Source organism: Microtus oregoni, unplaced genomic scaffold (genome assembly GCF_018167655.1).
Source record: "Microtus oregoni isolate MIOR12 unplaced genomic scaffold, Mior012 000000F_ref0000247, whole genome shotgun sequence".
Classification (NCBI taxonomy): Eukaryota; Metazoa; Chordata; class Mammalia; order Rodentia; family Cricetidae; genus Microtus; species Microtus oregoni.
The window spans coordinates 33,832,977-33,847,289 of NW_024543059.1; the positions used below are offsets into that span (position 1 = coordinate 33,832,977).

Here is a 14,313-nt window from a genome sequence, read left to right on the forward strand (position 1 = left end):
AACCCTTTACTCTGTTGTAATGTCTGTCTTTTAGGATGAGGTGTGTTTCTTGTAAACAGCAGAATGTTGAGTCCTGTTTTCATATCCATTCTCTGAATCTGTGCCTTTTTATAGGTGAATTGAGTCCATTGATATTAAGCGATATTAGTGACCAGTGTTTTTTTTAACTCCAGTTATTTTTTTTGTTGGTAGTGTTTGTGTGTTTCCCTTCTTTGAGTTGTGTTGGTGGAGTGTTGTCAGATGTCTGTGCTATTGAGGGTGTTGTTTCCTTCCTTGGATTGAGGTTTTTCTTCTAGCACTTTCTGTAAGTCTGGGTTTGTGCATACATATTGTTTAAATCTTTTTTTTTTGTCATGGAATATCTTTATTTCTCCATCGATGGTGAAAGAAAGCTTTGCTTGGTATAGTAGTCTTGACTTGTATCCATGGTCTGCAGCACATCTATCCAAGACCTTCTGGCTTTCATGGTTTCCATTGAGAAGTCCAGCATAATTCTGATAGGTTTATGTTTATATGTTATATGATCTTTTTCCTTTGCATCTCTCAATATTCTTTCTTTATTCTGTATGTTTTTGTTTTGATTATTATATGGAGAGGGGATTTTTTTTGATCCAGTCTATTTGGTGTTCTGTAAGCTTCTTGTACCTTCATAGGAATATACTTCTTTAGGTTGGGAAAGTTTTTTTCTATAATTTTGTTGAATATATTTTTCTGGAACTGTGAGCTGAAATTCTTCTCTTTCTTCTACCCCTATTTTCTTTAGGTTTGGTCTTTTCATGGTGTCCCAGGTTTCCTGGATGTTTTCTGTTAAGAATTTGTTGGTTTTGCTGTTTTCTTTGATCAATGAGTCTAATTCCTCTATTGTATCCTCAGTGCCTGAGATTCTTTCTTCTATCACTTGTATTTTGTTGATTATACTTGTCTCTGCAGTTCTTGTTAGTTTACCCAGATTTTCCATTTCTAACCATCTCTTGGTTTGTGATTTCTTCATTACCTCCATTTTGGTTTTGAAGTCTTGAACTGTTTCTTTTCCCTGTTTGATTGCTTTTCCTTGGTTTCTTGGGTATTTTTGAAGTATTTATTATTTTTTTCTAACTTTTTGTTTGTCTTCTCTTTCATTTCTTTAAGGGAGTTTCACTTCTTGTTTAAGGGTCTTGATCATTTTCATAAGGTTATGTTTAAAGTCGATTTCTTCTACTCCTTCTGGGTTAGGGTATTCAAGTCTTCCTGTTGCATGTTTGCTGGATTTTGGTGTTATCATGTTGCTTTTCAGGTTGTTGGAGCAATTCTTGCTTTGGCACCTGCCCATCTCTTCCTTCAGATGAGGCCAGCAGAGTCTTAGCTCTTGTAAGCAGGTGTGGCTGCACCCCACCATCTGGCTAGCTTAACCCCGAAAATAACCACACAGAAATTGTATTAATTTAAATACTGCCTGGGCCATTATCTCCAGACCCTTATTAGCTAACTCTCACATATTAGTTTAACCCATCTCCATTAATGTGTATTACCATTTGACTGTGGCTTACCGGCATGAGTCTAGCCAGATTCTATTTTGGGCAGGAGAATCATGGCATCTGCCTGTCTCTGCTCTTCTTCCCAGTATCCAGTTTTGTCTTTCCTGCCTACCTAAGTTTCTGCCCTATCAAAAGGCCAAGGCAGTCTCCTTATTCAACCAATAAAAACAACACATCCTACACCACTTAGCGTCTTGATCCAATCTTTGCTATGGCTGAATGTGTACTTAGGAGTTTTTCTTGGTCTGCCCTCTCTTAGGTCCCCTCACTTGAGCTGGCTCTCAGACCCCCTCTGCCCTGAAGCAGGCTGATTTGGGGGATCCAAGGAGCTTGCAGATGAAAATGAGTGCTTGGGTTCAGGCTGAAATATGCTAAAGATATCCAGCAGCTGGGAAACATCCCACTGGATGACCAGAAAAGCTTAAAGAGTTGGAAGGGACCTGTACTCAGTTCCCCGGGGACCATCTGCCTATGGGGCCACTTACTCAACTTTCTGGATCCTCTCAGCACAGGATCAGGGCCTCTTGACTGGCTCCAAGGACCTTGAAGGTGCGCTTGGGATGCAGGGTGGTGTGGTACAAAGAAGCTCTAGCAACAAAGACACTCCCACTGGCTCCCCAAACTCTCGGCCCCATAGGAGGCTGAGTTGGGGAATCCAAGGAACTCGCAGATGAAAAAGAGTGCTTGGGGGCAGGCTAGAGTGTGCCAATAAAAATGCCAGTAGCCAGGAAACACCCTGCTGGATGGCCAGAAAAGTTTAGGGAGTTGGAGGGGTCCTGTACTTATTTCCCCAGGACCATCTGGCCATGGGGCCACTCACTCACCTGTTTGGATCCTCTATGCCCAGGAGCTGGGCCTCTTGACTGGCTCCAAGGACCTTACAGGATGCAGGGTGGGGCAGTACAAAGAAGCCCCGGCAGCAGGGACCTTCCCACTGGCTCCCCAACCTCTTAGACCCAGAACAAACTGAGTTTGGGGATCCGAGGACCTTGCAGATGAAAAGGGGTATTTGGGAACTGGCTAGAGTGTGCTAAAGAAAGCCAGCAGCCGGGAAACACCCTGCTGGATGGGTAGAAAAGCTTAGCGAGTTGGAAGGGGCCTATACTCGGTTCCCTGGGACCATCCGGCCACATGGCCAATCACTCACCTGTCTGGATCCTCTCAGCACTGGAGCCGGGCCTCTCTACATGGCTTCTCTCTCACTCTTACTTTCTTTCTCCCAGCATTCGGTTTAGTTTTCCCCGCCTACCTAAGTTCTGCCCTGCTATAGGTCCAAAGCAGTTTCTTTATTCATTAATGGTAATCCCAGCATACAGAAGAAAATCCCACATCATCTGCTTCACTCAGTTCCTATCATCTACTTAGTCACTGTGGGAAAGAAAACCCTGAGAACCTCTATTAAGTGTTGTCTGTGGAAATTGTGAAAGAAGAGACAAAAGGTAGCTTTTGTGGCAGTGTAGTAAAGAATAGCTGCCACTCTTCTAAGTCAGAATCCCATAAATTCTTCACTTATATCAGAATGGCAGCTGTCCTTCCTTCTGTGCTTACATACACTGTTCCCTATCCCATGTAACACTTTCAAGAGCTATCCTGGTGTGGCTTAATTTGCTGCAGTGTAGGAATAAACAGATAAATATGCTTAGATCTTAACTCATGCAGTAATCTTAGGAAGGGGTGACTGTTGGAGACCAGCTTCAGTAAAAATGCCACCTATCAGGAAAAGGGAATGGGGATTAGAAAAATAAGTAATGAGAACAAAGACATGAGTGAAAAATAATAAAACAGAAAATAGAGGATTGATGACATAAGTCATAATCCCACACCAGCTCAGAATTATGAATAATAAAAAAGGGTTATTTATTTAAGGGGAAAACTTACAGATCACTGTCCTAGATAACAATCCTCTGCATGAACAGGAACAGAATTGTAACCTGCATATACAATATTAAGTGAGGAACATATGCTTAATGTTTTAATAAACATTCTACCCTATGGAGTCTAAGTCTTATATAGGAAATGGCTTGGCTAGATTATAAGAGTACAATAACTACAACTATCTAATCTTCAACCACACTGAAGGCTTGAGAAGGAAGATAATATTACTTGAGCAGGCAGCAAGTACAATCAAGTAGTTTCCAAAGTGAGCAATATATGACTATGATGAAGAAAACTAGCTACCTAATCAGTCATTTAAACTCTCATTTTATAAAGTTGAAGCATCCAAATTTGGCTAATGCCTAGTGTAACTGACAGACCATTTTCAGAGGCAGGAGTTTTTCAAAACTGTCTTACTCTGTCTTGGCAAGATTTGACAGTCCTGCTTATTCATTTCCAGAAACCATTTACCTTGTCAGTGGTTGAGACATGGGCAGTTCCTTGCCCAAAGTCCAGCTGTGCCAAGAAGAAAGCAAACTCCAAGTGGATATTTTCGGTGCTCAACTTTCTTTCCAGAATATATTGGTGTTGTCAGGAGCAATCATGTCTCATGTCAACAGAACCTTAAGTTATTTAAATGCCATTTTCTACAGATTCTTTAAGTGGTTGGATATTACCTATCTAGACATGGGACATGCGGATTAGAAAAATGAGTAAAGAGAACGAAGAGAAGAGTGAAAAATAATAAAATAGAAAATATAGAATAATACTGGGAAGTGGTTCCCCTGTATACTGAAACTGTCCTCATTTAATTTCCATTTGTTTAAAATACCCTGATGACAAAAGACAGGAATAAAATAAAAATTGTATTGCTATTATACAAGGAAATGAGCAGGCCAGTTGAAGATTGTGGGCTACATTCTTAGTGAAACTTCTGTTGCTAGAAAAAGACAATGCTTACACCATAGACCAAAATATTCTGTAGGCAAACTACTCCCTGGGTAGAATCCAGTGTTACCTCCTTAGACTTTTGTTTGTGGTAGAAACGTAGCGGACAAGGAGGACTACTGAGAACTCAAGAACAATGGCAATGGGTTTTTGATCCTACTGCATGTACTGGCTTTGGGGGGAGCCTAGGCAGTTTGGATGCTCACCTTACTAAACCTGGATGGAGGTGGGCAGTCCTTGGACTTCCCACAGGTCTGGGAACCCTGATTGCTCTTTGAGCTGATGAGGGAGAGGGACTTGATTGGGGGAGGGGGAGGGAAATTGGAGGCGGTGGCAGGGAGGAGGCAGAAATCCTAAATAAATAAATAAATTTAAAAAAAGAAAAACATAATACATTTTGTGACAGTGAGATGCATTTTCTCCTGTCAGTAACATTCTACTTCAGAGAAGATGATTGGCATTGACAAGTCTCCATATGGAGTTTGATTTTAATGTGATAAAGGGAGCCACTGGACAAGAAACTGCCCTTGCCTGAACTTCTAAGAATATGCTTTCCAAATGGGACTAGCAGGACATAAAAACAAGTGACTGCTGAACTTTTCAAAGACAATGAGGGACAGTCCTTCAAAGTTTCCTACTTGTCAGAAAAGTCAATCAGATATTCTTAACCTGTAGCCAAAGCTGGATGCCTCAACTGATGTGGGATTCCCCTCTGTATGCTGTGAATATGTTTTATTAACATTGGCTAATAAAGAAGCTCTTTCTGTGTATGACAGGGCAGAATACAGCCAGGCTGGAAGAGATATATGGAGAGAGTAGGTGGAGTAAAGAAGATTCCTTGTAGCTGCCAAAGGAGACAGATGACCTGGAACCTTAATTGTAAACCATGAGCCTCCGGGTAAAATGCAAAATAATGGAAATGGATTAATTTAAGATATAAAAGCTATCTACCAATATGCTTAAGTGATTGGCCAAACAGTGCTGTAATTAATATATGTTCTGTGTGATTATTTCAGGTATTGGCAGCCAGGAAGAAACAAGCCATCTCTGCTTACACTCTACATTGCAGAGGAAACTTAAGTAACTCTTCAGGCAGCGATATGTCTCTGTCTTTTCTGTAGTTTTGAAATTTTCTTGTTGTGTATTTTTTGTTTACTCAGGTAATATTTTATCCTTCTCAAATCTCTGACAATGTACAAGACTAGACAGTTATAATTTTACTGTTTTCTTTGTTACCAAATTCCAAAAATATACTCACAAGAGAGATTTGAAGATTATAAAGGTTGAGACATAAAAGCTTAAGTTGGTTATCTAAGAAAATATTCTGACCTCTAATAGGCTACTTTTAGTCCGGTAGTACAAGCTATCATAGAAACTAGTTTAGGTTTAAAACTTTGGATTCAGAAAGACAGGATAAATAATAGAGTATTTTCTCTAAATTTGCCAAATACAAATGAACTGGACAATGTAAATATGATTGCTATCTGATAGCTTTTCTTATTGTATATATTTTTACTGTATTAGAGTTAAAACTCTTTCATTTTTATATAGGCTGAAGAGCAAAAATGTTATGAAATAATCTTTTTGTACATTGTGAAGATATGTCTTTGCCAAGGCACTTTCTGTTCATTTATCAAAGAACTTAATGCCCAACATCTAGGTATTAGAATATAGGTGGTACTACTATAATGAGATAAGAAGTCTGGGAAACAATCAGATTGGATGGGAACTCTCCAGCAACACATGAAGCAAGTACAAAATATGTTACTAAAAAGGTAATGAGCCATGTGACAGAATGGAGATTAATATAAAAAGGCTTATTTAATGTATACAAGCTAGTTGAAACAAGCATAAGATAAGGTCAAGCTTTGAAAATTAGCAAGAAGTCTGCATGTCATTATTTCAGAGATGGCAGTCTAGAGAAAGTCTGTCTAAAAAATCCTTGTCACTGACTGTAGTTAAAAGTTTTATATCTGGATCTCTGTGAGTCTGAGGCCAGCCTGGTCTTCAAGAGCTAGTTCCAGGACAGGCTCCAAACTCCAAAGCTACAGAGAAACCCTGTCTCAAAAAACCAAAAAAAGAAAGAAAGAAAGAAGAAAAGAAAAGGAAAAAAAGTTTTGCAGAAATATTACAGAACAGCTTTATGAATAATTTTAAAGTAAGTAGACACATAAAAGCAGAGAAGAGCACTGGTAAATACTATTGAGTTGGTAATGAAAATCTAGGACAACCCAGAAATGAGTACTGTAATACTTGACATCTCCAGAGTTCCTACAATTACAGAATTATAGTTGTACATTGAAATGTGAACTCAAAGATATCAGACTGATTCTTGATGGAGGTGGGTGTTGTATCTTATCTGTTGCTTTCGTTGGTTAAGTAATAAGGAAAACTGCTTGGCCTTCTGATAGGGTAGAATTTAGATAGGTGGAGTAAACAGAACAGAATGCTGGGAGAAAGAAGGTGAGTGAGTCGCCATGATTCTCCCACTCCAGACAGACACAGGTTAAGATCTTCCCTGGTAAACCACCTCCTGGGCTATACAGATTATTAGAAATGGGTTAGATCAATATGTAAGAGCTAGCCAATAAGAGACTAGAACTAATGGGACAGGCAGTGTTTAAAAAAATACAGATGCCGTGTAATTATTTCGGGTAAAGCTAGCTGGGTGGCAGAAAGCAGCTCGGCCGCTCTTTCTTACTACAGATTCTTTTCTACCTTCCTTCCTTCCTTCCTTCCTCCCTCCCTTCCTCCCTCCCTCTCTCCCTCCTTCCCTCCCTTCTCTCCCTCTCTCTCTCTCTCTCTCTCTCTCTCTCTCTCTTTATTTCCTCCAATCCCTCTAACTCACTCAGTCCTTCCATTTGCTGTAGAGGTATTTAGAGCTAAATGATCTCTCTGAACAGAGTGGGCAATTTTTTTCTTGTCATTGTAGGTCCAAAATAGTGTGTCCAAGTTTCTTATTATTGTGAATATGTGAAGATTTCAATTACCAGGTGTGGATCTTGTTCCTACGAGAATCCTGGATGCAGAACTGCCAAAGTTCCAGATTGGGTCTTGTGTGGTGAACAGGACAGAGAGGGAGTCATTTTGAATAATAGGTCATTCATGTAGTTGCAATCTCTTTGGTTTGTGAATGCATCAAAGAGGCTAACACAGGGGAAAAAATAATTAAAGATTGTAATGTGACACCTGGAATGTTTATGATAAAACAAAATATGAACTTGAGGTGTATACTACATGACACTTTTGCCTTAGCAAACAGGAAACAGTAAGTGATGTTTTTCATCCCTTTGTAAAGTGAAGCACATTATCTCCTTAGGCAAGAGAGTGGTTTTGGGGTCATACTGCAACACAGACCAGAAATTTAGATTGTAAAAACAATCTTATTTTTGTTTCCCCATCTAAAGTAAAACTATATTCACAAAACACTGTGCAGATTATTTCATCTTCCCAACAATTTATTTTAATTAAATATTTAATTTGATTATATGGTACATAGTTGCTAATCTGACGTTATTTTCACTCCTCCATTTCCTGCTCCTCCTAAACTCCACAGACCATTTCTATAATTAGTATTGTTACACTAAACCCAAACAGTGACTCACAAGCAACACACAAAAACACAACTTCCTGAGTTCATGGCTCCTATGTACTTGTGTTTATTATATCCAGAGGCTTATCCCTCATGACAACCCATTCACCTTTTTTTTAGCATCAATTGACCATCTATAGTTTTTCATCTATGAATTAGGCCCTGTGAAATTTCTCCCTGGGATGGTTACTGTTAATGCCACAGTTCAGGTCTTGTTTAATCAAATATATTGCTGAGATTAAATGGACCTTTCCTTTTAAGTGCAGAATCCATGGAATCTTTATTTTTATTTTTAATGTGGCTTCTTTTAATTGCCATTTTACACTCTCTGCAGCTGCCCCCACCCTCCCCTTCCCTTGGATGACCATTTTTTTGTAGGCTATAGGGGACTAGGGAAAAAAGCTTGGGGTGGAGGGCACACAGCAGTCCCAGTCAGGTGGTGGGAGAACAAGCTACAGTTATGAATTTATTGCAACAATTAGCACTGAAGCCTGGTAGAGCTGCAGAGTGGAGAGGCCAGCTCCTCTTTGTCAGGGTGTATTTGTCAGGTGACCTTGCTCTGAAGGTGATGGTATTCCCTCAGCCTGAGCGATTTGATGTTGATGAAACCAGTAGCATCAATGGGCTCATAATCGCCCTGCACGTTCATGCTCACCAGCTCCTCATTGTACAGCGAGAGTGGAGACTCCCGACCAAGGATATACACCTGGCCCTTGGAGACGGACACCTGCACCTTCGCTTCCACCAGCTCCTTGGACTTGGCAATGCAGTGGCAGACAAATTCATACTCCGGGCTATGCCAGAAACCCGTGTATACAAGCTCTGCAATTTGAGGCCCAGGCCCTGCTTGATTTTCCATACTTCCCGATCCATGGTGAAGGCCTCTATGTCTAAATGAGCACGGTAAAGGATGGTCCCTGCTGGCGTCTCATAGATACCCTGGGATTTCATTCCAATGAAGCGGTTCTCCACGATGTCATTGCGACCCACTCCATGCTTGCCCATAACTTAGTTCAGGTACATGAAGAGCTCCAAGGAAGTGCCGTGGGTAGCGCCATCTCTGATGTTTGTCACCTTCACAGGGACCCCTTTTTAAAATTCTCTCTCAAGGACATCTGGGCTGTTGGGTGCTTTGGCAGGGTCCTGAGTCTTTGTGTAGAGACCTGGAGGTGCTTGATTCTTGAGGCTCTCCAGGATTCCAGCCTCATAGCTGATATGCATTAGGTTCTCATCCATACTCTAGAGGTTCTTGGGTGTGACAGGGATGGGGATTTCATGTTGCTTGGCATACTCCATCAAATCATTTCGGCACTTGAACCGGTTGTAAAACTCAGGCATCCTCCAGGGGGCGATGGCCTTAATCTGGGGTGCGAGTGAATAGCAGGTGAGCTCAAACTGGACCTGGTCGTTCCCCTTTCCCTTGGCTCTGTGAGACACGTACTTGGCCCCCTTGCGCTGGACGATTTCCACCTGTTTGTGGGCTATGCAAGGCCGGGCCGGAGAGGTACCAAGGAGATAGCGGTCTTCATAGAGTGCACTGGACTGGACACCTCCACAAACTTACTCACACCTTCAATGGACACCTTTTTGGCCCCAAGCTTCAGGTCCTTCTTCCTGGCTTCCTCAAAGTCTTCCTTCTGGCCAACGTTGGCCAGGTAAGCGATGACATCATAGCCTTCTTCTTTCAGCCACACAAGGATACAGGAGGTGTCCAGGCCACCACTGTAGGCCAGAACCACGGAACCCTTGCTGGACATTTCGTTTGCAATTGTAGGTAAAGTTTCCTGGATGGAGTCTGCTGTCTGTCTCCCTGGTCCGGTGAATCACTCAGTGAATCCAGGCAGCAGTGGCAGACGGTGGAGCAGGGCGAAGTCATGGAATCTTATCGGAAATGTCTTGATAATCTACTGCTGAATATTTTCTTCCTCTTCTTCCATGATGTTCCCTGAGCCTTTCATCTAGGTGTAGCAGTCTAGAGATACGGATTAGGACTGGGCACTTGCTCTCTTCATAGATCAGCTCTGGATCTCTGAAATAACATCTATGTATTGTCAATCAGGATTCTTTGCTGTAAGATGAGGGGTATATTTATCAATGGTCAGACTTTCTGAATGATTTAGAACAAAATCAAAATAACTGTCTCCATATTTTATTAAGTATAAATTAAAAAGCAGCTGAAATGCAATGATGGACATTTTTTTTCCTGGATAAAGTGACTCCAGAAGCTACTAGCAACTTTCAACTCATTCTAGAAATAACCAACTGTGGGCACTGACACCTAACACATGGATTTTATTAAAATTTCCATATTGTTGTAGACATACCTATTGGGTGTAGAGTAGCTGATTGTAGCCTGTGTTCCAACAAGCCAGACACAACCAATTGTTCTAAATAAGCTAATGGGCAAAGCATAACTAATCCTGAAAATCAGAAAATTATTCATTCAATATGTTCCCTTTGAAAGGGTTGACAAAGATCCAGAGATCAGTAGTTAATAGCAATTTTTGTCCCTGCAGGGGACCTGTTTTTGATTCCCTAAACCACAATCACAGTTTACAATAGTCTATAAGTCACATTAGAATGATCCAACACCACTTCTGACATCCTTGGGCAACAGTCCTACATGTAGTGAACAAACATGCTTGCAGGCCGAGCACAAAAACACAAAATAAATAAATCTAAATGTAAATGTCTTTTAAGAAGAGAAAATGATTTGGATAGGTTAAAATATTCTGCTTCCTTCATTTCTTCAACAGTAAATGTCTGATTATTCTTTCTCCAATGCAAAATGAGAGTATTCACTAACCGTCTTTGGGAAATACTTTCCAGGATCTATTGCCAAGAATGTGCTTTCTAATAATTATTTTTGAGGGTGGATTTCTATACTTTACTTGTTTTGTGAATGTATGAACTGTTATACAGCACATAGTAATAACGGTGGTCAGCTATGGAAATGATCACATATACATGAGAAATGAAGCAACAGAAATCTAAGGTGGAAATGTGCACTGACTTCAACGGCAGGAGTCATAGACACAAGGGAGATTCCATTGCAATTTCATTTCCTTTTTCTTTTTTTTTCTCACACCATTAGCATATGTTTCTCTTGAAGAGATGTTGTAGTTAATGTAGCATAAATTGTAAGAATTATGGAAAATGATAACTCAAAAAATTAGAGCAGCAACTCTTACTGATTTTGCTTAAATATCTGTCCTTTTCTCAAATTTCCAAATGTTATAGTAACATTGTATCCTGACATAAAAAATTAAAGTAAAATAAAATACTTAATGACTATGACTGTAGACGTTTTGGGGATAGTCTACCATGATTTTACCACGAAGAATCTGCAGGATTAAGATTCTTCAAAGACTCCATTGGGAAATAGCTTTTTAATCAGAGACTCCTCTAAGTCTACTCAGTTCCCATGTGGTCTCTCATTGTTTTCTTGCCCTAACCAATAAAGAACAACATCTTCAAGGTTTTAATTACTTACTAAGTGACTCTTTGGAAAATAAATGAAGTGTTGAACTCTGAATTACAATATTTGTTTAAAATTTTTTGAAGACAATAAAATATCTAAAACTTTGAATAAATGGGTAGAGACAAAGTGATAGGACCAATTAGGGAGAAAAGATAAATGAAACTATCAAGTGTTAGGCTATATTAACTGAGGATATGAAGTGCTCTGGACTCTGTACTTGTTTTAAAACATAGTAGAGAAAGTTTACTGAAATGTGGATAATTTTTAAGTAGTATTTTATTATATGTACTCAAGAATATGGAGAATTATGACATTGTATCATCAAAACTCATGTTAAAATCACTTCGATAGAAAAATTACACAATAAGATAATTATTGGAAAAATCAAAAGAACAATAAAGCACAAATGCAATATACCAGCTGCTATAGAAGTGGCTGGGACTCATCACAGAGTTTCCAGATTAGTATAATATAAATAAGTGACAACTTATAAGATTGGAGAGGAAGGGTAGAAATTTTTTCCAGTATGTTAATAACTTTATACTAATTAAATAGTTCTTTACAAACAAATACCTACCTATTTTTTCAGGAGAAATGAACTAATCAATCTAAAGTGAAGAAAAGTTCAATGATCAAGAATCAAAACTGACAGGAACAGAAAATAGTAAACATTTTTACTCTGGGCTACAAGCTGGAAGAATTGGCAGTGAATTAGACCTCTGGTAAACTTCCAACAGCCAGTTCAAATCCACTCAAGCAGAGACAAAGGAAAACAGAGTGAGGGGATCACCACTGTGTTTCACATCAAACCTCACAATGGAGAGAGAACAAAGAGGTGAAGCTCCAGTTGGTCTTAGTTCCCATCACAGGGCCCCTCCTTTCCCCAGCACTAATGGCATCCAGTGAGAATGATTTCAGTAGGGTGTCACGGGCCTGAGTACAACTTGGAGATTGTGCCAAATACACAAATTACTCTATCATATTTATCACACACTGAAATGCATACAATATTTAACTTATATGTGATTCTTTTAGGTTTGTCAACCATAGAACCACTGAGGACAAAAAATATTTATATAAATGTACCAATCAAGAATAAATATTATAACAAAAGGGAACAGAATAAATTTGAGAGCCAGATATGAACAATGTGTGTGTTCATGCCAATATACTCTCATTATGCCATGTTTATAAATAAAATAAAAAAAACAGAGTTATAGTATTCACTTTAAAAACAGCAGGAAAAGATGACATGACATGAACCAGAATTCTTTATTTCTTTAAAGGAAGCATGAACTATACCACTCTACTTCAGCCATTATTTGTTACATTTCAATCTTGAAATAAAACTTCAAGAGTTCAGCTGAATTGAACACAGCACTTTGCTTCCTGAGGCACAGGTTTTCCTTTAGTAACTTTTAATGACCTTTTGTTAGGCAACTTCATTTTGTTGGCCGGTAGGTAGCACTGTGAGCACGGGAATCACTGACTCCCCAAACCATAATGAGCCATGGAAGTCTGACATGCACCTTTAAGGCAGTGGTTCTCAAACTTACTATACTTGTGATCCTTTACTAGTTTCTCATGTCATGGTGACACACCCCCCCCCAAGCAAAACATTTTTAGCTTTTACTCTATAATGATGACTTTGCTATTGTTATGAATGTTAATGTAAATATCTGATGTGCAGGATATCATATATGCTACCCCAAAAGAGTCTGAACCCTTAGGTTAAGAACTACTGCTTTAAGCTAAAGAAAAAAATCTGAACACCAACCAAAAATGTCTCCTTACCAGATTAGAATTTATGTTCATCTTAGAATCAGTGACAGAGAAACACAGATAAATCAAAAGAAGTTTCAACTCTGAAAACATTTTTTTCTTGTCTTTTACACTTGACATTGCAGTATGATGTCCACATTCAAATCTGCATTATATGTTTTCCATGGTAAAATGTTCCTCTGTATCCCCCTTTTAAGCTGTCAGCCTCAAAGGATTTCAATTGATCATTAACCATTGTGTTATTTTGTGTATGGCATGACAGCAAACAGGATCCTGCATCAGTACACTGTGTGTTTCTGAAGGGTAATATATATGTGCTATCCCCTTTAGAAATTAAAAATTAGGTTTTGTATTTGACGTGACTATGTAAATCCTGGAGAAATAAGCTCAGTCCTCTTTATTTCTTTTTCAATACTTTTGGGAGAGGGTTCAATCCATCTTCCTGTTTTGTCGAAAGCTAGATGGCGCTGTGAGCACAGTGGTCATTAATTTATCAAGTGTGTTTGGCATGTGCTTTTAAGGGCAGCCATGTCCTCTGTGCTCAAAATGACTTGTCACCGTCTACTAACTTTAACAAGAGATGTATGCAGACAAAAACGAGATTTTACACTGAGAACATATTTTTTTTTCACACCATTTCCCTATCCTGGAGTTCTGTAGTCTCTTTCCTTGATCTACCTTCATAATTTTAACTTTTTCTGTCTAAAATCTAACTTTAAACTCCATGGGTTACCATCCCCCACCAATCAATTACACAGGTTAGTTAAAACCATTTAAAAACATTCTTCTTAAGATGGATGACTTCATTTTTGATGATAAAAGCACAAAATTGTGTAACTCTTACATATAATGAGAGGAAAATAATTGTGTAGTAATCCCTTGTGATGCATGGGCTGCTTTCTCTGCTATGGTTTCTCTCTGAATAGTAATCCTTCTATTGTCTTCCTTACTTTAGTTTTCATGAATTGCACCTACTGATCTGTGAGTATTCAATTATAAATTGCTTCCCCTAATGGCCCATGAGGGACTATTCAAATGCTGGTTTCACTTACAGAATAATCAACAACCTTGTTATGTGGCTATGCATATCAAAACCACTTGCCGATGTCATTTTCACTAAT

At 39.2% G+C, this 14,313-nt stretch overlaps 1 pseudogene; it reads right to left on the reverse strand.

Annotated features, from left to right (window-relative positions):
- Positions 1–8,473: 8,473 nt before the first annotated feature.
- Positions 8,474–9,686, reverse strand: LOC121449178 (annotated as a pseudogene).
- Between the last annotated feature and the right edge of the window lie 4,627 nt (positions 9,687–14,313).